The following is a 25,073-nucleotide window of genomic DNA, read 5'->3' on the forward strand; positions in this document are numbered from 1 at the left end:
TGGGCACAGAAATGCAACGGCTCCGACCCTGCTCGGAGGATTGGTGACAGAGAGTGGGAGACTACATCCCAAAGCAAGAAACTGCACATGGTGCTCTCTTTTGCAGTACGACTAGAGTCATTTGCATGGTCTTCATCGAACATGACATAAAAAGCCTCTATCCTTTAGACATTTTGGCCCAGATTTACAAGAAAATGACTAAGCGCGACGCTGTGCCAAATTTGCAAGCCCCACGTGCCGTCATTTTCAAAATGCAGGAAAGCGCCGTATTTAGTAGAATACAGCGCACCCCTGTGCTTCCCCCTGCGCCAGCTCTAAATTAGCTGCTGAGCGCCAACGCAGCCGTTCTTGCACCATGGTACAAGGATGACTGCGTTGAGGGGGAAATTGTTTTTGTGCAGGAAGGGACACCTTCCTGCCCAAAAAAAAAATCTTCAATGGTGATTTGCTCTTACTTCTATGTGTGCTGCAGAATGCATCACACATAGCAAGAGCAAAAACAAGGAGAAATGAAAACATTTCTCCTCAGTGCGCCACTCTAACGACACCCCTGGGATGGCGTTGGATTTTGGCGCTGACGCAGATTTACGCCAACTCCTAAATCTGGAGCAGCATCAAAATGCTATGGTGTTGCTGTGGCACACTCCCAACAACACCCATTGCACGCCCCTTCCAGGGAACGCGCTGCGTGCTAAGGGGCCGTATTTACAAGGTGGTGTTAAGCCACAAAAAGTGGCTGAACGCCATCTTGTAAATACCGCGCAGTGCATAGTGCCACCGGGGCGTCACTAAAAGTGATGCTCCGGTGGCGATAGGGCCTTGTAAGTCTGGCACTTTATTTGCTCAAGGTGTGTGTTCTTGGTGAGGGCAGGAAAGCTATTTTCGCTCTCGTACCTTCCTTCCTTGGCTGGCTTGAATGCTGTAGGCTCAGGCTTCATTGCAAAGGTCAAACAGTGAGCAACTGACTGCCGTAAGCTGGCGCAACTCCTCTTGGTGAGCTGTGACAGATGCCCCAGGAGCGTAGTACCTCACGATGGTGAGGGATAGACACAGTCTCTTTTATCTCAGCTTGCCTGTCAGGTGAGGCAGGAAATGCAAATACTGTGAAAAAGCCCAGCGACTCGAACCAGGGACCTTTCGCATGTGAGGTGCGCATGATAACCACTACACTACACAAGCAGACACACTTGCCGGCTTGCTTCATGTGGCTATGCATTGTACTGGAACCACCACACTATGGAAACAGACACACCTGCTTGCTTTATGTGGCTATGCATTGGACTGGGATGCAAGGATGAGGGCCAATGTTCATGACGCTCAAAGCTGAGCCTTCCGGAACACAATCTCTTCCCTTGGAAGAAAGGAACTGGGATCACTTTCATTCCAAGAGGTGATTTCAGAACTGGACCCGAAATTACCATGGAGAAGCACTGTGCATTTAATGTTCCTACGAGCACTGCTGCTCCAGCACAGAAAAGCAGTTGCAAAGAAATCTCGCATACCTTCATGATGCTGAACCGTCTCGACGCCAGTATAAAGCATGTATTGCATTGCAACATGACATCTTACAAGAGTGAAAAGCAGAAATACTCCTGTTTAAAACACAGACTGAACCTCTAAAGGTAGGGATTTGTCTGGGATTTGAACCGAGGTCCTCTCACACCCGAAGCGAGAATCATACCCCTATACCAACTAGACTGCCGCTGCATAGTCATTTGAAACATCTTCTGAAGCGTCTTTCAGAAAAGCAGGGCCATTTGGAGGCTCTCTCTCTCTAAGCGTGCCATAGCAATTGATGTTTTCTGTCAAGGATTTTTTGTTTGTCTCTAGCAAGGCAAGAGGTAGTCAAAATGCCCTGTGCCAGTGAGCTGAACTAGGGGACTGATGTGAAAAGCAGACCCTTTCTGGTAGTTGTAACCCGCTGCTAGTCATGGACCCATGGACCCTTGCACCTTAGATTTCCCAACCAGAAGCACTGAAGGGCCTGCTAGCTCTTGAGCCAGAGGAGCATGCCTCTTGGATTCAAGCACACTTGCTCGGTCAGCGCTCGATCAGGCTCGATCAGTCGAGATTTATATTAGTGGCTCATAGGCCTGAAACACTCACCTGGGAGACGCAGGGTGGCTGATTTCCCGGAATGGCCCTTGATGGGGAAATCACCTCCTTTCCCCCGCCTCATTTCAGAATTGTGTGCTAGTCGCAAGACAGTGTTCAGGGGTTCATGGGTACTGCCTACTCCCAGCTGCCTCTCTGTCTTCTTCATGTAAATTGCAAGTCACGAGGAGGCACCATTGCCAATATGCTCCGCCCACCTAACCAAGAAACCTAGTTTGAGCTTGTCTGCCTGTGTTGTTGCAGGGGCAGAGTCTTCTTTGCCCAAAAGGTGGCAGGAGAGCCTCACTTCAAACGATAGAATCAACTGCTTAAGTAGAAACCAGCATGGTAGTTACTGTCATAAAGTGCAGCTCTAACAGAAGGTGTGCCTGAGACGCCCCTTCCAGTAATACACAGAATTTTGATTGAGGGCCCAGCCGATGGGTTGGTGGATTTCTCCTCACATGCCACAGCAGCTTCCAAAGATAGTGGTGTGAGGAGCTGGCTCTGCAAGCAGAGCAAGATTTAAGGGAAGAAAATACACCTGTCAGAAGTGGGATTTGAACCCACGCCTCCATGAAGAGACCAGAAGGCTCAGCTTCACTGAAGATCAAGCTCTCTTGAGTCTGGCGCCTTAGACCACTCGGCCATCCTGACAGCCAAAACAGTGTGCAGGTCGGACTCTTCAGTCTGCACTTGTTGATTTTGCCGCTTGCAATGTTCCTATCAAAGTCACAGCTTTAAAGGCCCCACAATATAACATGGCCAAGAAAAAAAAAAAAAAACAGAACAAGAAACAATGCACATGCACGACCACCGAGGGATGCAGATAACTTTTTAGCGTCCTGCAATAGTAAAGCACGTTTTACACAGGTCACAAGTTTTTAAAGGTCATTTCTGTCTAAGTGTGCATTGAGAGAGACTGAGGTTTTAGGGAGCAAACACAAAAGCTGCTGCTGCCAAGTGTTTCTGCCCGGTCTCAAACCGGGGACTTTTCGCGTGTGAGGCGAACGTGATAACCACTACACTACAGAAACAAGCTTGCTGATTTGACTGAAGGAGCACAGTTCCCCTCATATGTTTGCACGATTTCCTCTATACTTTATCAGCAGTTGCTCGGAATGCGAGGGGTAAGTGTGAAAATTGCAGCGGTGTCGGCCAGCATGCATACACTCAGACGTCCTGAAAAATCCCATAGCTGCGGGCAGAGACAGACAAATATCTGATGCCTAAATGCCAGGAAGGAGAGCCTGTGAAATCATCACACAGGGCGCACTGAGAGCAAGCAGGAAGGAAGCCAAGGCATTGTAATCCATTTTTCGCCTGAGGCAAAAAATATGTTTTGCGCAACAATGCTTCGAGTAAAATGAGAAATGTTGAGGGGTTGTGTATTTTGAGCAGGATTTGATTGTTTTCCGCTAAAATGGGCTCGTCCGGGATTTGAACCCGGGACCTCTCGCACCCTAAGCGAGAATCATACCCCTAGACCAACGAGCCTGGGCACAGAAATGCAACGGCTCCGACCCTGCTCGGAGGATTGGTGACAGAGAGTGGGAGACTACATCCCAAAGCAAGAAACTGCACATGGTGCTCTCTTTTGCAGTACGACTAGAGTCATTTGCATGGTCTTCATCGAACATGACATAAAAAGCATCTATCCTTTAGACATTTTGGCCCAGATTTACAAGAAAATGACTAAGCGCGACGCTGTGCCAAATTTGCAAGCCCCACGTGCCGTCATTTTCAAAATGCAGGAAAGCGCCGTATTTAGTAGAATACAGCGCACCCCTGTGCTTCCCCCTGCGCCAGCTCTAAATTAGCTGCTGAGCGCCAACGCAGCCGTTCTTGCACCATGGTACAAGGATGACTGCGTTGAGGGGGAAATTGTTTTTGTGCAGGAAGGGACACCTTCCTGCCCAAAAAAAAAATCTTCAATGGTGATTTGCTCTTACTTCTATGTGTGCTGCAGAATGCATCACACATAGCAAGAGCAAAAACAAGGAGAAATGAAAACATTTCTCCTCAGTGCGCCACTCTAACGACACCCCTGGGATGGCGTTGGATTTTGGCGCTGACGCAGATTTACGCCAACTCCTAAATCTGGAGCAGCATCAAAATGCTATGGTGTTGCTGTGGCACACTCCCAACAACACCCATTGCACGCCCCTTCCAGGGAACGCGCTGCGTGCTAAGGGGCCGTATTTACAAGGTGGTGTTAAGCCACAAAAAGTGGCTGAACGCCATCTTGTAAATACCGCGCAGTGCATAGTGCCACCGGGGCGTCACTAAAAGTGATGCTCCGGTGGCGATAGGGCCTTGTAAGTCTGGCACTTTATTTGCTCAAGGTGTGTGTTCTTGGTGAGGGCAGGAAAGCTATTTTCGCTCTCGTACCTTCCTTCCTTGGCTGGCTTGAATGCTGTAGGCTCAGGCTTCATTGCAAAGGTCAAACAGTGAGCAACTGACTGCCGTAAGCTGGCGCAACTCCTCTTGGTGAGCTGTGACAGATGCCCCAGGAGCGTAGTACCTCACGATGGTGAGGGATAGACACAGTCTCTTTTATCTCAGCTTGCCTGTCAGGTGAGGCAGGAAATGCAAATACTGTGAAAAAGCCCAGCGACTCGAACCAGGGACCTTTCGCATGTGAGGTGCGCATGATAACCACTACACTACACAAGCAGACACACTTGCCGGCTTGCTTCATGTGGCTATGCATTGTACTGGAACCACCACACTATGGAAACAGACACACCTGCTTGCTTTATGTGGCTATGCATTGGACTGGGATGCAAGGATGAGGGCCAATGTTCATGACGCTCAAAGCTGAGCCTTCCGGAACACAATCTCTTCCCTTGGAAGAAAGGAACTGGGATCACTTTCATTCCAAGAGGTGATTTCAGAACTGGACCCGAAATTACCATGGAGAAGCACTGTGCATTTAATGTTCCTACGAGCACTGCTGCTCCAGCACAGAAAAGCAGTTGCAAAGAAATCTCGCATACCTTCATGATGCTGAACCGTCTCGACGCCAGTATAAAGCATGTATTGCATTGCAACATGACATCTTACAAGAGTGAAAAGCAGAAATACTCCTGTTTAAAACACAGACTGAACCTCTAAAGGTAGGGGTTTGTCTGGGATTTGAACCGAGGTCCTCTCACACCCGAAGCGAGAATCATACCCCTATACCAACTAGACTGCCGCTGCATAGTCATTTGAAACATCTTCTGAAGCGTCTTTCAGAAAAGCAGGGCCATTTGGAGGCTCTCTCTCTCTAAGCGTGCCATAGCAATTGATGTTTTCTGTCAAGGATTTTTTGTTTGTCTCTAGCAAGGCAAGAGGTAGTCAAAATGCCCTGTGCCAGTGAGCTGAACTAGGGGACTGATGTGAAAAGCAGACCCTTTCTGGTAGTTGTAACCCGCTGCTAGTCATGGACCCTTGCACCTTAGATTTCCCAACCAGAAGCACTGAAGGGCCTGCTAGCTCTTGAGCCAGAGGAGCATGCCTCTTGGATTCAAGCACACTTGCTCGGTCAGCGCTCGATCAGGCTCGATCAGGCGAGATTTATATTAGTGGCTCATAGGCCTGAAACACTCACCTGGGAGACGCAGGGTGGCTGATTTCCCGGAATGGCCCTTGATGGGGAAATCACCTCCTTTCCCCCGCCTCATTTCAGAATTGTGTGCTAGTCGCAAGACAGTGTTCAGGGGTTCATGGGTACTGCCTACTCCCAGCTGCCTCTCTGTCTTCTTCATGTAAATTGCAAGTCACGAGGAGGCACCATTGCCAATATGCTCCGCCCACCTAACCAAGAAACCTAGTTTGAGCTTGTCTGCCTGTGTTGTTGCAGGGGCAGAGTCTTCTTTGCCCAAAAGGTGGCAGGAGAGCCTCACTTCAAACGATAGAATCAACTGCTTAAGTAGAAACCAGCATGGTAGTTACTGTCATAAAGTGCAGCTCTAACAGAAGGTGTGCCTGAGACGCCCCTTCCAGTAATACACAGAATTTTGATTGAGGGCCCAGCCGATGGGTTGGTGGATTTCTCCTCACATGCCACAGCAGCTTCCAAAGATAGTGGTCTGAGGAGCTGGCTCTGCAAGCAGAGCAAGATTTAAGGGAAGAAAATACACCAGTCAGAAGTGGGATTTGAACCCACGCCTCCATGAAGAGACCAGAAGGCTCAGCTTCCACTGAAGATCAAGCTCTCTTGAGTCTGGCGCCTTAGACCACTCGGCCATCCTGACAGCCAAAACAGTGTGAAGGTCGGACTCTTCAGTCTGCACTTGTTGATTTTGCCGCTTGCAATGTTCCTATCAAAGTCACAGCTTTAAAGGCCCCACAATATAACATGGCCAAGAAAAAAAAAAAAAAACAGAACAAGAAACAATGCACATGCACGACCACCGAGGGATGCAGATAACTTTTTAGCGTCCTGCAATAGTAAAGCACGTTTTACACAGGTCACAAGTTTTTAAAGGTCATTTCTGTCTAAGTGTGCATTGAGAGAGACTGAGGTTTTAGGGAGCAAACACAAAAGCTGCTGCTGCCAAGTGTTTCTGCCCGGTCTCAAACCGGGGACTTTTCGCGTGTGAGGCGAACGTGATAACCACTACACTACAGAAACAAGCTTGCTGATTTGACTGAAGGAGCACAGTTCCCCTCATATGTTTGCACGATTTCCTCTATACTTTATCAGCAGTTGCTCGGAATGCGAGGGGTAAGTGTGAAAATTGCAGCGGTGTCGGCCAGCATGCATACACTCAGACGTCCTGAAAAATCCCATAGCTGCGGGCAGAGACAGACAAATATCTGATGCCTAAATGCCAGGAAGGAGAGCCTGTGAAATCATCACACAGGGCGCACTGAGAGCAAGCAGGAAGGAAGCCAAGTCATTGTAATCCATTTTTCGCCTGAGGCAAAAAATATGTTTTGCGCAACAATGCTTCGAGTAAAATGAGAAATGTTGAGGGGTTGTGTATTTTGAGCAGGATTTGATTGTTTTCCGCTAAAATGGGCTCGTCCGGGATTTGAACCCGGGACCTCTCGCACCCTAAGCGAGAATCATACCCCTAGACCAACGAGCCTGGGCACAGAAATGCAACGGCTCCGACCCTGCTCGGAGGATTGGTGACAGAGAGTGGGAGACTACATCCCAAAGCAAGAAACTGCACATGGTGCTCTCTTTTGCAGTACGACTAGAGTCATTTGCATGGTCTTCATCGAACATGACATAAAAAGCCTCTATCCTTTAGACATTTTGGCCCAGATTTACAAGAAAATGACTAAGCGCGACGCTGTGCCAAATTTGCAAGCCCCACGTGCCGTCATTTTCAAAATGCAGGAAAGCGCCGTATTTAGTAGAATACAGCGCACCCCTGTGCTTCCCCCTGCGCCAGCTCTAAATTAGCTGCTGAGCGCCAACGCAGCCGTTCTTGCACCATGGTACAAGGATGACTGCGTTGAGGGGGAAATTGTTTTTGTGCAGGAAGGGAAACCTTCCTGCCCCAAAAAAAAATCTTCAATGGTGATTTGCTCTTACTTCTATGTGTGCTGCAGAATGCATCACACATAGAAAGAGCAAAAACAAGGAGAAATGAAAACATTTCTCCTCAGTGCGCCACTCTAACGACACCCCTGGGATGGCGTTGGATTTTGGCGCTGACGCAGATTTACGCCAACTCCTAAATCTGGAGCAGCATCAAAATGCTATGGTGTTGCTGTGGCACACTCCCAACAACACCCATTGCACGCCCCTTCCAGGGAACGCGCTGCGTGCTAAGGGGCCGTATTTACAAGGTGGTGTTAAGCCACAAAAAGTGGCTGAACGCCATCTTGTAAATACCGCGCAGTGCATAGTGCCACCGGAGGCGTCACTAAAAGTGATGCTCCGGTGGCGATAGGGCCTTGTAAGTCTGGCACTTTATTTGCTCAAGGTGTGTGTTCTTGGTGAGGGCAGGAAAGCTATTTTCGCTCTCGTACCTTCCTTCCTTGGCTGGCTTGAATGCTGTAGGCTCAGGCTTCATTGCAAAGGTCAAACAGTGAGCAACTGACTGCCGTAAGCTGGCGCAACTCCTCTTGGTGAGCTGTGACAGATGCCCCAGGAGCGTAGTACCTCACGATGGTGAGGGATAGACACAGTCTCTTTTATCTCAGCTTGCCTGTCAGGTGAGGCAGGAAATGCAAATACTGTGAAAAAGCCCAGCGACTCGAACCAGGGACCTTTCGCATGTGAGGTGCGCATGATAACCACTACACTACACAAGCAGACACACTTACCGGCTTGCTTCATGTGGCTATGCATTGTACTGGAACCACCACACTATGGAAACAGACACACCTGCTTGCTTTATGTGGCTATGCATTGGACTGGGATGCAAGGATGAGGGCCAATGTTCATGACGCTCAAAGCTGAGCCTTCCGGAACACAATCTCTTCCCTTGGAAGAAAGGAACTGGGATCACTTTCATTCCAAGAGGTGATTTCAGAACTGGACCCGAAATTACCATGGAGAAGCACTGTGCATTTAATGTTCCTACGAGCACTGCTGCTCCAGCACAGAAAAGCAGTTGCAAAGAAATCTCGCATACCTTCATGATGCTGAACCGTCTCGACGCCAGTATAAAGCATGTATTGCATTGCAACATGACATCTTACAAGAGTGAAAAGCAGAAATACTCCTGTTTAAAACACAGACTGAACCTCTAAAGGTAGGGGTTTGTCTGGGATTTGAACCGAGGTCCTCTCACACCCGAAGCGAGAATCATACCCCTATACCAACTAGACTGCCGCTGCATAGTCATTTGAAACATCTTCTGAAGCGTCTTTCAGAAAAGCAGGGCCATTTGGAGGCTCTCTCTCTCTAAGCGTGCCATAGCAATTGATGTTTTCTGTCAAGGATTTTTTGTTTGTCTCTAGCAAGGCAAGAGGTAGTCAAAATGCCCTGTGCCAGTGAGCTGAACTAGGGGACTGATGTGAAAAGCAGACCCTTTCTGGTAGTTGTAACCCGCTGCTAGTCATGGACCCTTGCACCTTAGATTTCCCAACCAGAAGCACTGAAGGGCCTGCTAGCTCTTGAGCCAGAGGAGCATGCCTCTTGGATTCAAGCACACTTGCTCGGTCAGCGCTCGATCAGGCGAGATTTATATTAGTGGCTCATAGGCCTGAAACACTCACCTGGGAGACGCAGGGTGGCTGATTTCCCGGAATGGCCCTTGATGGGGAAATCACCTCCTTTCCCCCGCCTCATTTCAGAATTGTGTGCTAGTCGCAAGACAGTGTTCAGGGGTTCATGGGTACTGCCTACTCCCAGCTGCCTCTCTGTCTTCTTCATGTAAATTGCAAGTCACGAGGAGGCACCATTGCCAATATGCTCCGCCCACCTAACCAAGAAACCTAGTTTGAGCTTGTCTGCCTGTGTTGTTGCAGGGGCAGAGTCTTCTTTGCCCAAAAGGTGGCAGGAGAGCCTCACTTCAAACGATAGAATCAACTGCTTAAGTAGAAACCAGCATGGTAGTTACTGTCATAAAGTGCAGCTCTAACAGAAGGTGTGCCTGAGACGCCCCTTCCAGTAATACACAGAATTTTGATTGAGGGCCCAGCCGATGGGTTGGTGGATTTCTCCTCACATGCCACAGCAGCTTCCAAAGATAGTGGTGTGAGGAGCTGGCTCTGCAAGCAGAGCAAGATTTAAGGGAAGAAAATACACCTGTCAGAAGTGGGATTTGAACCCACGCCTCCATGAAGAGACCAGAAGGCTCAGCTTCACTGAAGATCAAGCTCTCTTGAGTCTGGCGCCTTAGACCACTCGGCCATCCTGACAGCCAAAACAGTGTGCAGGTCGGACTCTTCAGTCTGCACTTGTTGATTTTGCCGCTTGCAATGTTCCTATCAAAGTCACAGCTTTAAAGGCCCCACAATATAACATGGCCAAGAAAAAAAAAAAAAAAAAGAACAAGAAACAATGCACATGCACGACCACCGAGGGATGCAGATAACTTTTTAGCGTCCTGCAATAGTAAAGCACGTTTTACACAGGTCACAAGTTTTTAAAGGTCATTTCTGTCTAAGTGTGCATTGAGAGAGACTGAGGTTTTAGGGAGCAAACACAAAAGCTGCTGCTGCCAAGTGTTTCTGCCCGGTCTCAAACCGGGGACTTTTCGCGTGTGAGGCTAACGTGATAACCACTACACTACAGAAACAAGCTTGCTGATTTGACTGAAGGAGCACAGTTCCCCTCATATGTTTGCACGATTTCCTCTATACTTTATCAGCAGTTGCTCGGAATGCGAGGGGTAAGTGTGAAAATTGCAGCGGTGTCGGCCAGCATGCATACACTCAGACGTCCTGAAAAATCCCATAGCTGCGGGCAGAGACAGACAAATATCTGATGCCTAAATGCCAGGAAGGAGAGCCTGTGAAATCATCACACAGGGCGCACTGAGAGCAAGCAGGAAGGAAGCCAAGGCATTGTAATCCATTTTTCGCCTGAGGCAAAAAATATGTTTTGCGCAACAATGCTTCGAGTAAAATGAGAAATGTTGAGGGGTTGTGTATTTTGAGCAGGATTTGATTGTTTTCCGCTAAAATGGGCTCGTCCGGGATTTGAACCCGGGACCTCTCGCACCCTAAGCGAGAATCATACCCCTAGACCAACGAGCCTGGGCACAGAAATGCAACGGCTCCGACCCTGCTCGGAGGATTGGTGACAGAGAGTGGGAGACTACATCCCAAAGCAAGAAACTGCACATGGTGCTCTCTTTTGCAGTACGACTAGAGTCATTTGCATGGTCTTCATCGAACATGACATAAAAAGCCTCTATCCTTTAGACATTTTGGCCCAGATTTACAAGAAAATGACTAAGCGCGACGCTGTGCCAAATTTGCAAGCCCCACGTGCCGTCATTTTCAAAATGCAGGAAAGCGCCGTATTTAGTAGAATACAGCGCACCCCTGTGCTTCCCCCTGCGCCAGCTCTAAATTAGCTGCTGAGCGCCAACGCAGCCGTTCTTGCACCATGGTACAAGGATGACTGCGTTGAGGGGGAAATTGTTTTTGTGCAGGAAGGGACACCTTCCTGCCCAAAAAAAAAATCTTCAATGGTGATTTGCTCTTACTTCTATGTGTGCTGCAGAATGCATCACACATAGCAAGAGCAAAAACAAGGAGAAATGAAAACATTTCTCCTCAGTGCGCCACTCTAACGACACCCCTGGGATGGAGTTGGATTTTGGCGCTGACGCAGATTTACGCCAACTCCTAAATCTGGAGCAGCATCAAAATGCTATGGTGTTGCTGTGGCACACTCCCAACAACACCCATTGCACGCCCCTTCCAGGGAACGCGCTGCGTGCTAAGGGGCCGTATTTACAAGGTGGTGTTAAGCCACAAAAAGTGGCTGAACGCCATCTTGTAAATACCGCGCAGTGCATAGTGCCACCGGGGCGTCACTAAAAGTGATGCTCCGGTGGCGATAGGGCCTTGTAAGTCTGGCACTTTATTTGCTCAAGGTGTGTGTTCTTGGTGAGGGCAGGAAAGCTATTTTCGCTCTCGTACCTTCCTTCCTTGGCTGGCTTGAATGCTGTAGGCTCAGGCTTCATTGCAAAGGTCAAACAGTGAGCAACTGACTGCCGTAAGCTGGCGCAACTCCTCTTGGTGAGCTGTGACAGATGCCCCAGGAGCGTAGTACCTCACGATGGTGAGGGATAGACACAGTCTCTTTTATCTCAGCTTGCCTGTCAGGTGAGGCAGGAAATGCAAATACTGTGAAAAAGCCCAGCGACTCGAACCAGGGACCTTTCGCATGTGAGGTGCGCATGATAACCACTACACTACACAAGCAGACACACTTGCCGGCTTGCTTCATGTGGCTATGCATTGTACTGGAACCACCACACTATGGAAACAGACACACCTGCTTGCTTTATGTGGCTATGCATTGGACTGGGATGCAAGGATGAGGGCCAATGTTCATGACGCTCAAAGCTGAGCCTTCCGGAACACAATCTCTTCCCTTGGAAGAAAGGAACTGGGATCACTTTCATTCCAAGAGGTGATTTCAGAACTGGACCCGAAATTACCATGGAGAAGCACTGTGCATTTAATGTTCCTACGAGCACTGCTGCTCCAGCACAGAAAAGCAGTTGCAAAGAAATCTCGCATACCTTCATGATGCTGAACCGTCTCGACGCCAGTATAAAGCATGTATTGCATTGCAACATGACATCTTACAAGAGTGAAAAGCAGAAATACTCCTGTTTAAAACACAGACTGAACCTATAAAGGTAGGGGTTTGTCTGGGATTTGAACCGAGGTCCTCTCACACCCGAAGCGAGAATCATACCCCTATACCAACTAGACTGCCGCTGCATAGTCATTTGAAACATCTTCTGAAGCGTCTTTCAGAAAAGCAGGGCCATTTGGAGGCTCTCTCTCTCTAAGCGTGCCATAGCAATTGATGTTTTCTGTCAAGGATTTTTTGTTTGTCTCTAGCAAGGCAAGAGGTAGTCAAAATGCCCTGTGCCAGTGAGCTGAACTAGGGGACTGATGTGAAAAGCAGACCCTTTCTGGTAGTTGTAACCCGCTGCTAGTCATGGACCCTTGCACCTTAGATTTCCCAACCAGAAGCACTGAAGGGCCTGCTAGCTCTTGAGCCAGAGGAGCATGCCTCTTGGATTCAAGCACACTTGCTCGGTCAGCGCTCGATCAGGCTCGATCAGGCGAGATTTATATTAGTGGCTCATAGGCCTGAAACACTCACCTGGGAGACGCAGGGTGGCTGATTTCCCGGAATGGCCCTTGATGGGGAAATCACCTCCTTTCCCCCGCCTCATTTCAGAATTGTGTGCTAGTCGCAAGACAGTGTTCAGGGGTTCATGGGTACTGCCTACTCCCAGCTGCCTCTCTGTCTTCTTCATGTAAATTGCAAGTCACGAGGAGGCACCATTGCCAATATGCTCCGCCCACCTAACCAAGAAACCTAGTTTGAGCTTGTCTGCCTGTGTTGTTGCAGGGGCAGAGTCTTCTTTGCCCAAAAGGTGGCAGGAGAGCCTCACTTCAAACGATAGAATCAACTGCTTAAGTAGAAACCAGCATGGTAGTTACTGTCATAAAGTGCAGCTCTAACAGAAGGTGTGCCTGAGACGCCCCTTCCAGTAATACACAGAATTTTGATTGAGGGCCCAGCCGATGGGTTGGTGGATTTCTCCTCACATGCCACAGCAGCTTCCAAAGATAGTGGTGTGAGGAGCTGGCTCTGCAAGCAGAGCAAGATTTAAGGGAAGAAAATACACCTGTCAGAAGTGGGATTTGAACCCACGCCTCCATGAAGAGACCAGAAGGCTCAGCTTCACTGAAGATCAAGCTCTCTTGAGTCTGGCGCCTTAGACCACTCGGCCATCCTGACAGCCAAAACAGTGTGCAGGTCGGACTCTTCAGTCTGCACTTGTTGATTTTGCCGCTTGCAATGTTCCTATCAAAGTCACAGCTTTAAAGGCCCCACAATATAACATGGCCAAGAAAAAAAAAAAAAAACAGAACAAGAAACAATGCACATGCACGACCACCCAGGGATGCAGATAACTTTTTAGCGTCCTGCAATAGTAAAGCACGTTTTACACAGGTCACAAGTTTTTAAAGGTCATTTCTGTCTAAGTGTGCATTGAGAGAGACTGAGGTTTTAGGGAGCAAACACAAAAGCTGCTGCTGCCAAGTGTTTCTGCCCGGTCTCAAACCGGGGACTTTTCGCGTGTGAGGCGAACGTGATAACCACTACACTACAGAAACAAGCTTGCTGATTTGACTGAAGGAGCACAGTTCCCCTCATATGTTTGCACGATTTCCTCTATACTCTATCAGCAGTTGCTCGGAATGCGAGGGGTAAGTGTGAAAATTGCAGCGGTGTCGGCCAGCATGCATACACTCAGACGTCCTGAAAAATCCCAGAGCTGCGGGCAGAGACAGACAAATATCTGATGCCTAAATGCCAGGAAGGAGAGCCTGTGAAATCATCACACAGGGCGCACTGAGAGCAAGCAGGAAGGAAGCCAAGGCATTGTAATCCATTTTTCGCCTGAGGCAAAAAATATGTTTTGCGCAACAATGCTTCGAGTAAAATGAGAAATGTTGAAGGGTTGTGTATTTTGAGCAGGATTTGATTGTTTTCCGCTAAAATGGGCTCGTCCGGGATTTGAACCCGGGACCTCTCGCACCCTAAGCGAGAATCATACCCCTAGACCAACGAGCCTGGGCACAGAAATGCAACGGCTCCGACCCTGCTCGGAGGATTGGTGACAGAGAGTGGGAGACTACATCCCAAAGCAAGAAACTGCACATGGTGCTCTCTTTTGCAGTACGACTAGAGTCATTTGCATGGTCTTCATCGAACATGACATAAAAAGCCTGTATCCTTTAGACATTTTGGCCCAGATTTACAAGAAAATGACTAAGCGCGACGCTGTGCCAAATTTGCAAGCCCCACGTGCCGTCATTTTCAAAATGCAGGAAAGCGCCGTATTTAGTAGAATACAGCGCACCCCTGTGCTTCCCCCTGCGCCAGCTCTAAATTAGCTGCTGAGCGCCAACGCAGCCGTTCTTGCACCATGGTACAAGGATGACTGCGTTGAGGGGGAAATTGTTTTTGTGCAGGAAGGGAAACCTTCCTGCCCCAAAAAAAAATCTTCAATGGTGATTTGCTCTTACTTCTATGTGTGCTGCAGAATGCATCACACATAGAAAGAGCAAAAACAAGGAGAAATGAAAACATTTCTCCTCAGTGCGCCACTCTAACGACACCCCTGGGATGGCGTTGGATTTTGGCGCTGACGCAGATTTACGCCAACTCCTAAATCTGGAGCAGCATCAAAATGCTATGGTGTTGCTGTGGCACACTCCCAACAACACCCATTGCACGCCCCTTCCAGGGAACGCGCTGCGTGCTAAGGGGCCGTATTTACAAGGTGGTGTTAAGCCACAAAAAGTGGCTGAACGCCATCTTGTAAATACCGCGCAGTGCATAGTGCCACCGGGGCGTCACTAAAAGTGATGCTCCGGTGGCGATAGGGCCTTGTAAGTCTGGCACTTTATTTGCTCAAGGTGTGTGTTCTTGGTGAGGGCAGGAAAGCTATTTTCGCTCTCGTACCTTCCTTCCTTGGCTGGCTTGAATGCTGTAGGCTCAGGCTTCATTGCAAAGGTCAAACAGTGAGCAACTGACTGCCGTAAGCTGGCGCAACTCCTCTTGGTGAGCTGGTACAGATGCCCCAGGAGCGTAGTACCTCACGATGGTGAGGGATAGACACAGTCTCTTTTATCTCAGCTTGCCTGTCAGGTGAGGCAGGAAATGCAAATACTGTGAAAAAGCCCAGCGACTCGAACCAGGGACCTTTCGCATGTGAGGTGCGCATGATAACCACTACACTACACAAGCAGACACACTTGCCGGCTTGCTTCATGTGGCTATGCATTGTACTGGAACCACCACACTATGGAAACAGACACACCTGCTTGCTTTATGTGGCTATGCATTGGACTGGGATGCAAGGATGAGGGCCAATGTTCATGACGCTCAAAGCTGAGCCTTCCGGAACACAATCTCTTCCCTTGGAAGAAAGGAACTGGGATCACTTTCATTCCAAGAGGTGATTTCAGAACTGGACCCGAAATTACCATGGAGAAGCACTGTGCATTTAATGTTCCTACGAGCACTGCTGCTCCAGCACAGAAAAGCAGTTGCAAAGAAATCTCGCATACCTTCATGATGCTGAACCGTCTCGACGCCAGTATAAAGCATGTATTGCATTGCAACATGACATCTTACAAGAGTGAAAAGCAGAAATACTCCTGTTTAAAACACAGACTGAACCTATAAAGGTAGGGGTTTGTCTGGGATTTGAACCGAGGTCCTCTCACACCCGAAGCGAGAATCATACCCCTATACCAACTAGACTGCCGCTGCATAGTCATTTGAAACATCTTCTGAAGCATCTTTCAGAAAAGCAGGGCCATTTGGAGGCTCTCTCTCTCTAAGCGTGCCATAGCAATTGATGTTTTCTGTCAAGGATTTTTTGTTTGTCTCTAGCAAGGCAAGAGGTAGTCAAAATGCCCTGTGCCAGTGAGCTGAACTAGGGGACTGATGTGAAAAGCAGACCCTTTCTGGTAGTTGTAACCCGCTGCTAGTCATGGACCCTTGCACCTTAGATTTCCCAACCAGAAGCACTGAAGGGCCTGCTAGCTCTTGAGCCAGAGGAGCATGCCTCTTGGATTCAAGCACACTTGCTCGGTCAGCGCTCAATCAGGCTCGATCAGGCGAGATTTATATTAGTGGCTCATAGGCCTGAAACACTCACCTGGGAGACGCAGGGTGGCTGATTTCCCGGAATGGCCCTTGATGGGGAAATCACCTCCTTTCCCCCGCCTCATTTCAGAATTGTGTGCTAGTCGCAAGACAGTGTTCAGGGGTTCATGGGTACTGCCTACTCCCAGCTGCCTCTCTGTCTTCTTCATGTAAATTGCAAGTCACGAGGAGGCACCATTGCCAATATGCTCCGCCCACCTAACCAAGAAACCTAGTTTGAGCTTGTCTGCCTGTGTTGTTGCAGGGGCAGAGTCTTCTTTGCCCAAAAGGTGGCAGGAGAGCCTCACTTCAAACGATAGAATCAACTGCTTAAGTAGAAACCAGCATGGTAGTTACTGTCATAAAGTGCAGCTCTAACAGAAGGTGTGCCTGAGACGCCCCTTCCAGTAATACACAGAATTTTGATTGAGGGCCCAGCCGATGGGTTGGTGGATTTCTCCTCACATGCCACAGCAGCTTCCAAAGATAGTGGTGTGAGGAGCTGGCTCTGCAAGCAGAGCAAGATTTAAGGGAAGAAAATACACCTGTCAGAAGTGGGATTTGAACCCACGCCTCCATGAAGAGACCAGAAGGCTCAGCTTCACTGAAGATCAAGCTCTCTTGAGTCTGGCGCCTTAGACCACTCGGCCATCCTGACAGCCAAAACAGTGTGCAGGTCGGACTCTTCAGTCTGCACTTGTTGATTTTGCCGCTTGCAATGTTCCTATCAAAGTCACAGCTTTAAAGGCCCCACAATATAACATGGCCAAGAAAAAAAAAAAAAAACAGAACAAGAAACAATGCACATGCACGACCACCGAGGGATGCAGATAACTTTTTAGCGTCCTGCAATAGTAAAGCACGTTTTACACAGGTCACAAGTTTTTAAAGGTCATTTCTGTCTAAGTGTGCATTGAGAGAGACTGAGGTTTTAGGGAGCAAACACAAAAGCTGCTGCTGCCAAGTGTTTCTGCCCGGTCTCAAACCGGGGACTTTTCGCGTGTGAGGCGAACGTGATAACCACTACACTACAGAAACAAGCTTGCTGATTTGACTGAAGGAGCACAGTTCCCCTCATATGTTTGCACGATTTCCTCTATACTTTATCAGCAGTTGCTCGGAATGCGAGGGGTAAGTGTGAAAATTGCAGCGGTGTCGGCCAGCATGCATACACTCAGACGTCCTGAAAAATCCCATAGCTGCGGGCAGAGACAGACAAATATCTGATGCCTAAATGCCAGGAAGGAGAGCCTGTGAAATCATCACACAGGGCGCACTGAGAGCAAGCAGGAAGGAAGCCAAGGCATTGTAATCCATTTTTCGCCTGAGGCAAAAAATATGTTTTGCGCAACAATGCTTCGAGTAAAATGAGAAATGTTGAGGGGTTGTGTATTTTGAGCAGGATTTGATTGTTTTCCGCTAAAATGGGCTCGTCCGGGATTTGAACCCGGGACCTCTCGCACCCTAAGCGAGAATCATACCCCTAGACCAACGAGCCTGGGCACAGAAATGCAACGGCTCCGACCCTGCTCGGAGGATTGGTGACAGAGAGTGGGAGACTACATCCCAAAGCAAGAAACTGCACATGGTGCTCTCTTTTGCAGTACGACTAGAGTCATTTGCATGGTCTTCATCGAACATGACATAAAAAGCCTCTATCCTTTAGACATTTTGGCCCAGATTTACAAGAAAATGACTAAGCGCGACGCTGTGCCAAATTTGCAAGCCCTACGTGCCGTCATTTTCAAAATGCAGGAAAGCGCCGTATTTAGTAGAATACAGCGCACCCCTGTGCTTCCCCCTGCGCCAGCTCTAAATTAGCTGCTGAGCGCCAACGCAGCCGTTCTTGCACCATGGTACAAGGATGACTGCGTTGAGGGGGAAATTGTTTTTGTGCAGGAAGGGACACCTTCCTGCCCAAAAAAAAAATCTTCAATGGTGATTTGCTCTTACTTCTATGTGTGCTGCAGAATGCATCACACATAGCAAGAGCAAAAACAAGGAGAAATGAAAACATTTCTCCTCAGTGCGCCACTCTAACGACACCCCTGGGATGGCGTTGGATTTTGGCGCTGACGCAGATTTACGCCAACTCCTAAATCTGGAGCAGCATCAAAATGCTATGGTGTTGCTGTGGCACACTCCCAACAACACCCATTGCACGCCCCTTCCAGGGAACGCGCTGCGTGCTAAGGGGCCGTATTTACAAGGTGGTGTTAAGCCACAAAAAGTGGCTGAACGCCATCTTGTAAATACCGCGCAGTGCATAGTGCCACCGGGGCGTCACTAAAAGTGATGCTCCGGTGGCGATAGGGCCTTGTAAGTCTGGCACTTTATTTGCTCAAGGTGTGTGTTCTTGGTGAGGGCAGGAAAGCTATTTTCGCTCTCGTACCTTCCTTCCTTGGCTGGCTTGAATGCTGTAGGCTCAGGCTTCATTGCAAAGGTCAAACAGTGAGCAACTGACTGCCGTAAGCTGGCGCAACTCCTCTTGGTGAGCTGTGACAGATGCCCCAGGAGCGTAGTACCTCACGATGGTGAGGGATAGACACAGTCTCTTTTATCTCAGCTTGCCTGTCAGGTGAGGCAGGAAATGCAAATACTGTGAAAAAGCCCAGCGACTCGAACCAGGGACCTTTCGCATGTGAGGTGCGCATGATAACCACTACACTACACAAGCAGACACACTTGCCGGCTTGCTTCATGTGGCTATGCATTGTACTGGAACCACCACACTATGGAAACAGACACACCTGCTTGCTTTATGTGGCTATGCATTGGACTGGGATGCAAGGATGAGGGCCAATGTTCATGACGCTCAAAGCTGAGCCTTCCGGAACACAATCTCTTCCCTTGGAAGAAAGGAACTGGGATCACTTTCATTCCAAGAGGTGATTTCAGAACTGGACCCGAAATTACCATGGAGAAGCACTGTGCATTTAATGTTCCTACGAGCACTGCTGCTCCAGCACAGAAAAGCAGTTGCAAAGAAATCTCGCATACCTTCATGATGCTGAACCGTCTCGACGCCAGTATAAAGCATGTATTGCATTGCAACATGACATCTTACAAGAGTGAAAAGCAGAAATACTCCTGTTTAAAACACAGACTGAACCTCTAAAGGTAGGGGTTTGTCTGGGATTTGAACCGAGGTCCTCTCACACCCGAAGCGAGAATCATACCCCTATACCAACTAGACTGCCGCTGCATAGTCATTTGAAACATCTTCTGAAGCGTCTTTCAGAAAAGCAGGGCCATTTGGAGGCTCTCTCTCTCTAAGCGTGCCATAGCAATTGATGTTTTCTGTCAAGGATTTTTTGTTTTTCTCTAGCAAGGCAAGAGGTAGTCAAAATGCCCTGTGCCAGTGAGCTGAACTAGGGGACTGATGTGAAAAGCAGACCCTTTCTGGTAGTTGTAACCCGCTGCTAGTCATGGACCCTTGCACCTTAGATTTCCCAACCAGAAGCACTGAAGGGCCTGCTAGCTCTTGAGCCAGAGGAGCATGCCTCTTGGATTCAAGCACACTTGCTCGGTCAGCGCTCGATCAGGCTCGATCAGGCGAGATTTATATTAGTGGCTCATAGGCCTGAAACACTCACCTGGGAGACGCAGGGTGGCTGATTTCCCGGAATGGCCCTTGATGGGGAAATCACCTCCTTTCCCCCGCCTCATTTCAGAATTGTGTGCTAGTCGCAAGACAGTGTTCAGGGGTTCATGGGTACTGCCTACTCCCAGCTGCCTCTCTGTCTTCTTCATGTAAATTGCAAGTCACGAGGAGGCACCATTGCCAATATGCTCCGCCCACCTAACCAAGAAACCTAGTTTGAGCTTGTCTGCCTGTGTTGTTGCAGGGGCAGAGTCTTCTTTGCCCAAAAGGTGGCAGGAGAGCCTCACTTCAAACGATAGAATCAACTGCTTAAGTAGAAACCAGCATGGTAGTTACTGTCATAAAGTGCAGCTCTAACAGAAGGTGTGCCTGAGACGCCCCTTCCAGTAATACACAGAATTTTGATTGAGGGCCCAGCCGATGGGTTGGTGGATTTCTCCTCACATGCCACAGCAGCTTCCAAAGATAGTGGTCTGAGGAGCTGGTTCTGCAAGCAGAGCAAGATTTAAGGGAAAAAAATACACCTGTCAGAAGTGGGATTTGAACCCACGCCTCCATGAAGAGACCAGAAGGCTCAGCTTCACTGAAGATCAAGCTCTCTTGAGTCTGGCGCCTTAGACCACTCGGCCATCCTGACAGCCAAAACAGTGTGCAGGTCGGACTCTTCAGTCTGCACTTGTTGATTTTGCCGCTTGCAATGTTCCTATCAAAGTCACAGCTTTAAAGGCCCCACAATATAACATGGCCAAGAAAAAAAAAAAAAAAACAGAACAAGAAACAATGCACATGCACGACCACCGAGGGATGCAGATAACTTTTTAGCGTCCTGCAATAGTAAAGCACGTTTTACACAGGTCACAAGTTTTTAAAGGTCATTTCTGTCTAAGTGTGCATTGAGAGAGACTGAGGTTTTAGGGAGCAAACACAAAAGCTGCTGCTGCCAAGTGTTTCTGCCCGGTCTCAAACCGGGGACTTTTCGCGTGTGAGGCGAACGTGATAACCACTACACTACAGAAACAAGCTTGCTGATTTGACTGAAGGAGCACAGTTCCCCTCATATGTTTGCACGATTTCCTCTATACTTTATCAGCAGTTGCTCGGAATGCGAGGGGTAAGTGTGAAAATTGCAGCGGTGTCGGCCAGCATGCATACACTCAGACGTCCTGAAAAATCCCATAGCTGCGGGCAGAGACAGACAAATATCTGATGCCTAAATGCCAGGAAGGAGAGCCTGTGAAATCATCACACAGGGCGCACTGAGAGCAAGCAGGAAGGAAGCCAAGGCATTGTAATCCATTTTTCGCCTGAGGCAAAAAATATGTTTTGCGCAACAATGCTTCGAGTAAAATGAGAAATGTTGAGGGGTTGTGTATTTTGAGCAGGATTTGATTGTTTTCCGCTAAAATGGGCTCGTCCGGGATTTGAACCCGGGACCTCTCGCACCCTAAGCGAAAATCATACCCCTAGACCAACGAGCCTGGGCACAGAAATGCAACGGCTCCGACCCTGCTCGGAGGATTGGTGACAGAGAGTGGGAGACTACATCCCAAAGCAAGAAACTGCACATGGTGCTCTCTTTTGCAGTACGACTAGAGTCATTTGCATGGTCTTCATCGAACATGACATAAAAAGCCTCTATCCTTTAGACATTTTGGCCCAGATTTACAAGAAAATGACTAAGCGCGACGCTGTGCCAAATTTGCAAGCCCCACGTGCCGTCATTTTCAAAATGCAGGAAAGCGCCGTATTTAGTAGAATACAGCGCACCCCTGTGCTTCCCCCTGCGCCAGCTCTAAATTAGCTGCTGAGCGCCAACGCAGCCGTTCTTGCACCATGGTACAAGGATGACTGCGTTGAGGGGGAAATTGTTTTTGTGCAGGAAGGGAAACCTTCCTGCCCCAAAAAAAAATCTTCAATGGTGATTTGCTCTTACTTCTATGTGTGCTGCAGAATGCATCACACATAGAAAGAGCAAAAACAAGGAGAAATGAAAACATTTCTCCTCAGTGCGCCACTCTAACGACACCCCTGGGATGGCGTTGGATTTTGGCGCTGACGCAGATTTACGCCAACTCCTAAATCTGGAGCAGCATCAAAATGCTATGGTGTTGCTGTGGCACACTCCCAACAACACCCATTGCACGCCCCTTCCAGGGAACGCGCTGCGTGCTAAGGGGCCGTATTTACAAGGTGGTGTTAAGCCACAAAAAGTGGCTGAACGCCATCTTGTAAATACCGCGCAGTGCATAGTGCCACCGGAGGCGTCACTAAAAGTGATGCTCCGGTGGCGATAGGGCCTTGTAAGTCTGGCACTTTATTTGCTCAAGGTGTGTGTTCTTGGTGAGGGCAGGAAAGCTATTTTCGCTCTCGTACCTTCCTTCCTTGGCTGGCTTGAATGCTGTAGGCTCAGGCTTCATTGCAAAGGTCAAACAGTGAGCAACTGACTGCCGTAAGCTGGCGCAACTCCTCTTGGTGAGCTGTGACAGATGCCCCAGGAGCGTAGTACCTCACGATGGTGAGGGATAGACACAGTCTCTTTTATCTCAGCTTGCCTGTCAGGTGAGGCAGGAAATGCAAATACTGTGAAAAAGCCCAGCGACTCGAACCAGGGACCTTTCGCATGTGAGGTGCGCATGATAACCACTACACTACACAAGCAGACACACTTGCCGGCTTGCTTCATGTGGCTATGCATTGTACTGGAACCACCACACTATGGAAACAGACACACCTGCTTGCTTTATGTGGCTATGCATTGGACTGGGATGCAAGGATGAGGGCCAATGTTCATGACGCTCAAAGCTGAGCCTTCCGGAACACAATCTCTTCCCTTGGAAGAAAGGAACTGGGATCACTTTCATTCCAAGAGGTGATTTCAGAACTGGACCCGAAATTACCATGGAGAAGCACTGTGCATTTAATGTTCCTACGAGCACTGCTGCTCCAGCACAGAAAAGCAGTTGCAAAGAAATCTCGCATACCTTCATGATGCTGAACCGTCTCGACGCCAGTATAAAGCATGTATTGCATTGCAACATGACATCTTACAAGAGTGAAAAGCAGAAATACTCCTGTTTAAAACACAGACTGAACCTCTAAAGGTAGGGGTTTGTCTGGGATTTGAACCGAGGTCCTCTCACACCCGAAGCGAGAATCATACCCCTATACCAACTAGACTGCCGCTGCATAGTCATTTGAAACATCTTCTGAAGCGTCTTTCAGAAAAGCAGGGCCATTTGGAGGCTCTCTCTCTCTAAGCGTGCCATAGCAATTGATGTTTTCTGTCAAGGATTTTTTGTTTGTCTCTAGCAAGGCAAGAGGTAGTCAAAATGCCCTGTGCCAGTGAGCTGAACTAGGGGACTGATGTGAAAAGCAGACCCTTTCTGGTAGTTGTAACCCGCTGCTAGTCATGGACCCTTGCACCTTAGATTTCCCAACCAGAAGCACTGAAGGGCCTGCTAGCTCTTGAGCCAGAGGAGCATGCCTCTTGGATTCAAGCACACTTGCTCGGTCAGCGCTCGATCAGGCGAGATTTATATTAGTGGCTCATAGGCCTGAAACACTCACCTGGGAGACGCAGGGTGGCTGATTTCCCGGAATGGCCCTTGATGGGGAAATCACCTCCTTTCCCCCGCCTCATTTCAGAATTGTGTGCTAGTCGCAAGACAGTGTTCAGGGGTTCATGGGTACTGCCTACTCCCAGCTGCCTCTCTGTCTTCTTCATGTAAATTGCAAGTCACGAGGAGGCACCATTGCCAATATGCTCCGCCCACCTAACCAAGAAACCTAGTTTGAGCTTGTCTGCCTGTGTTGTTGCAGGGGCAGAGTCTTCTTTGCCCAAAAGGTGGCAGGAGAGCCTCACTTCAAACGATAGAATCAACTGCTTAAGTAGAAACCAGCATGGTAGTTACTGTCATAAAGTGCAGCTCTAACAGAAGGTGTGCCTGAGACGCCCCTTCCAGTAATACACAGAATTTTGATTGAGGGCCCAGCCGATGGGTTGGTGGATTTCTCCTCACATGCCACAGCAGCTTCCAAAGATAGTGGTGTGAGGAGCTGGCTCTGCAAGCAGAGCAAGATTTAAGGGAAGAAAATACACCTGTCAGAAGTGGGATTTGAACCCACGCCTCCATGAAGAGACCAGAAGGCTCAGCTTCACTGAAGATCAAGCTCTCTTGAGTCTGGCGCCTTAGACCACTCGGCCATCCTGACAGCCAAAACAGTGTGCAGGTCGGACTCTTCAGTCTGCACTTGTTGATTTTGCCGCTTGCAATGTTCCTATCAAAGTCACAGCTTTAAAGGCCCCACAATATAACATGGCCAAGAAAAAAAAAAAAAAACAGAACAAGAAACAATGCACATGCACGACCACCGAGGGATGCAGATAACTTTTTAGCGTCCTGCAATAGTAAAGCACGTTTTACACAGGTCACAAGTTTTTAAAGGTCATTTCTGTCTAAGTGTGCATTGAGAGAGACTGAGGTTTTAGGGAGCAAACACAAAAGCTGCTGCTGCCAAGTGTTTCTGCCCGGTCTCAAACCGGGGACTTTTCGCGTGTGAGGCGAACGTGATAACCACTACACTACAGAAACAAGCTTGCTGATTTGACTGAAGGAGCACAGTTCCCCTCATATGTTTGCACGATTTCCTCTATACTTTATCAGCAGTTGCTCGGAATGCGAGGGGTAAGTGTGAAAATTGCAGCGGTGTCGGCCAGCATGCATACACTCAGACGTCCTGAAAAATCCCATAGCTGCGGGCAGAGACAGACAAATATCTGATGCCTAAATGCCAGGAAGGAGAGCCTGTGAAATCATCACACAGGGCGCACTGAGAGCAAGCAGGAAGGAAGCCAAGGCATTGTAATCCATTTTTCGCCTGAGGCAAAAAATATGTTTTGCGCAACAATGCTTCGAGTAAAATGAGAAATGTTGAGGGGTTGTGTATTTTGAGCAGGATTTGATTGTTTTCCGCTAAAATGGGCTCGTCCGGGATTTGAACCCGGGACCTCTCGCACCCTAAGCGAGAATCATACCCCTAGACCAACGAGCC

At 48.6% G+C, this 25,073-nt stretch overlaps 7 non-coding genes across 7 annotated transcripts; all 7 read right to left on the reverse strand.

Moving 5' to 3' along the window:
* Positions 1-3,519: 3,519 nt before the first annotated feature.
* Positions 3,520-3,591, reverse strand: TRNAP-AGG (transfer RNA proline (anticodon AGG)). Its single transcript has one exon. It is a non-coding gene; the product is annotated as a tRNA-Pro (tRNA).
* Positions 3,592-7,103: 3,512 nt separating this feature from the next.
* On the reverse strand, positions 7,104-7,175 carry TRNAP-AGG (transfer RNA proline (anticodon AGG)). The gene has a single exon. It is a non-coding gene; the product is annotated as a tRNA-Pro (tRNA).
* A 3,502-nt stretch (positions 7,176-10,677) lies between these two features.
* On the reverse strand, positions 10,678-10,749 carry TRNAP-AGG (transfer RNA proline (anticodon AGG)). The gene has a single exon. It is a non-coding gene; the product is annotated as a tRNA-Pro (tRNA).
* Positions 10,750-14,260: 3,511 nt separating this feature from the next.
* Positions 14,261-14,332, reverse strand: TRNAP-AGG (transfer RNA proline (anticodon AGG)). Its single transcript has one exon. It is a non-coding gene; the product is annotated as a tRNA-Pro (tRNA).
* Positions 14,333-17,843: 3,511 nt separating this feature from the next.
* Positions 17,844-17,915, reverse strand: TRNAP-AGG (transfer RNA proline (anticodon AGG)). Its single transcript has one exon. It is a non-coding gene; the product is annotated as a tRNA-Pro (tRNA).
* A 3,512-nt stretch (positions 17,916-21,427) lies between these two features.
* On the reverse strand, positions 21,428-21,499 carry TRNAP-AGG (transfer RNA proline (anticodon AGG)). Its single transcript has one exon. It is a non-coding gene; the product is annotated as a tRNA-Pro (tRNA).
* Positions 21,500-25,001: 3,502 nt separating this feature from the next.
* TRNAP-AGG (transfer RNA proline (anticodon AGG)) lies at positions 25,002-25,073 on the reverse strand. Its single transcript has one exon. It is a non-coding gene; the product is annotated as a tRNA-Pro (tRNA).

The sequence above is a fragment of the Pleurodeles waltl genome, unplaced genomic scaffold (genome assembly GCF_031143425.1).
Source record: "Pleurodeles waltl isolate 20211129_DDA unplaced genomic scaffold, aPleWal1.hap1.20221129 scaffold_72, whole genome shotgun sequence".
In the NCBI taxonomy this organism is placed as follows: Eukaryota; Metazoa; Chordata; class Amphibia; order Caudata; family Salamandridae; genus Pleurodeles; species Pleurodeles waltl.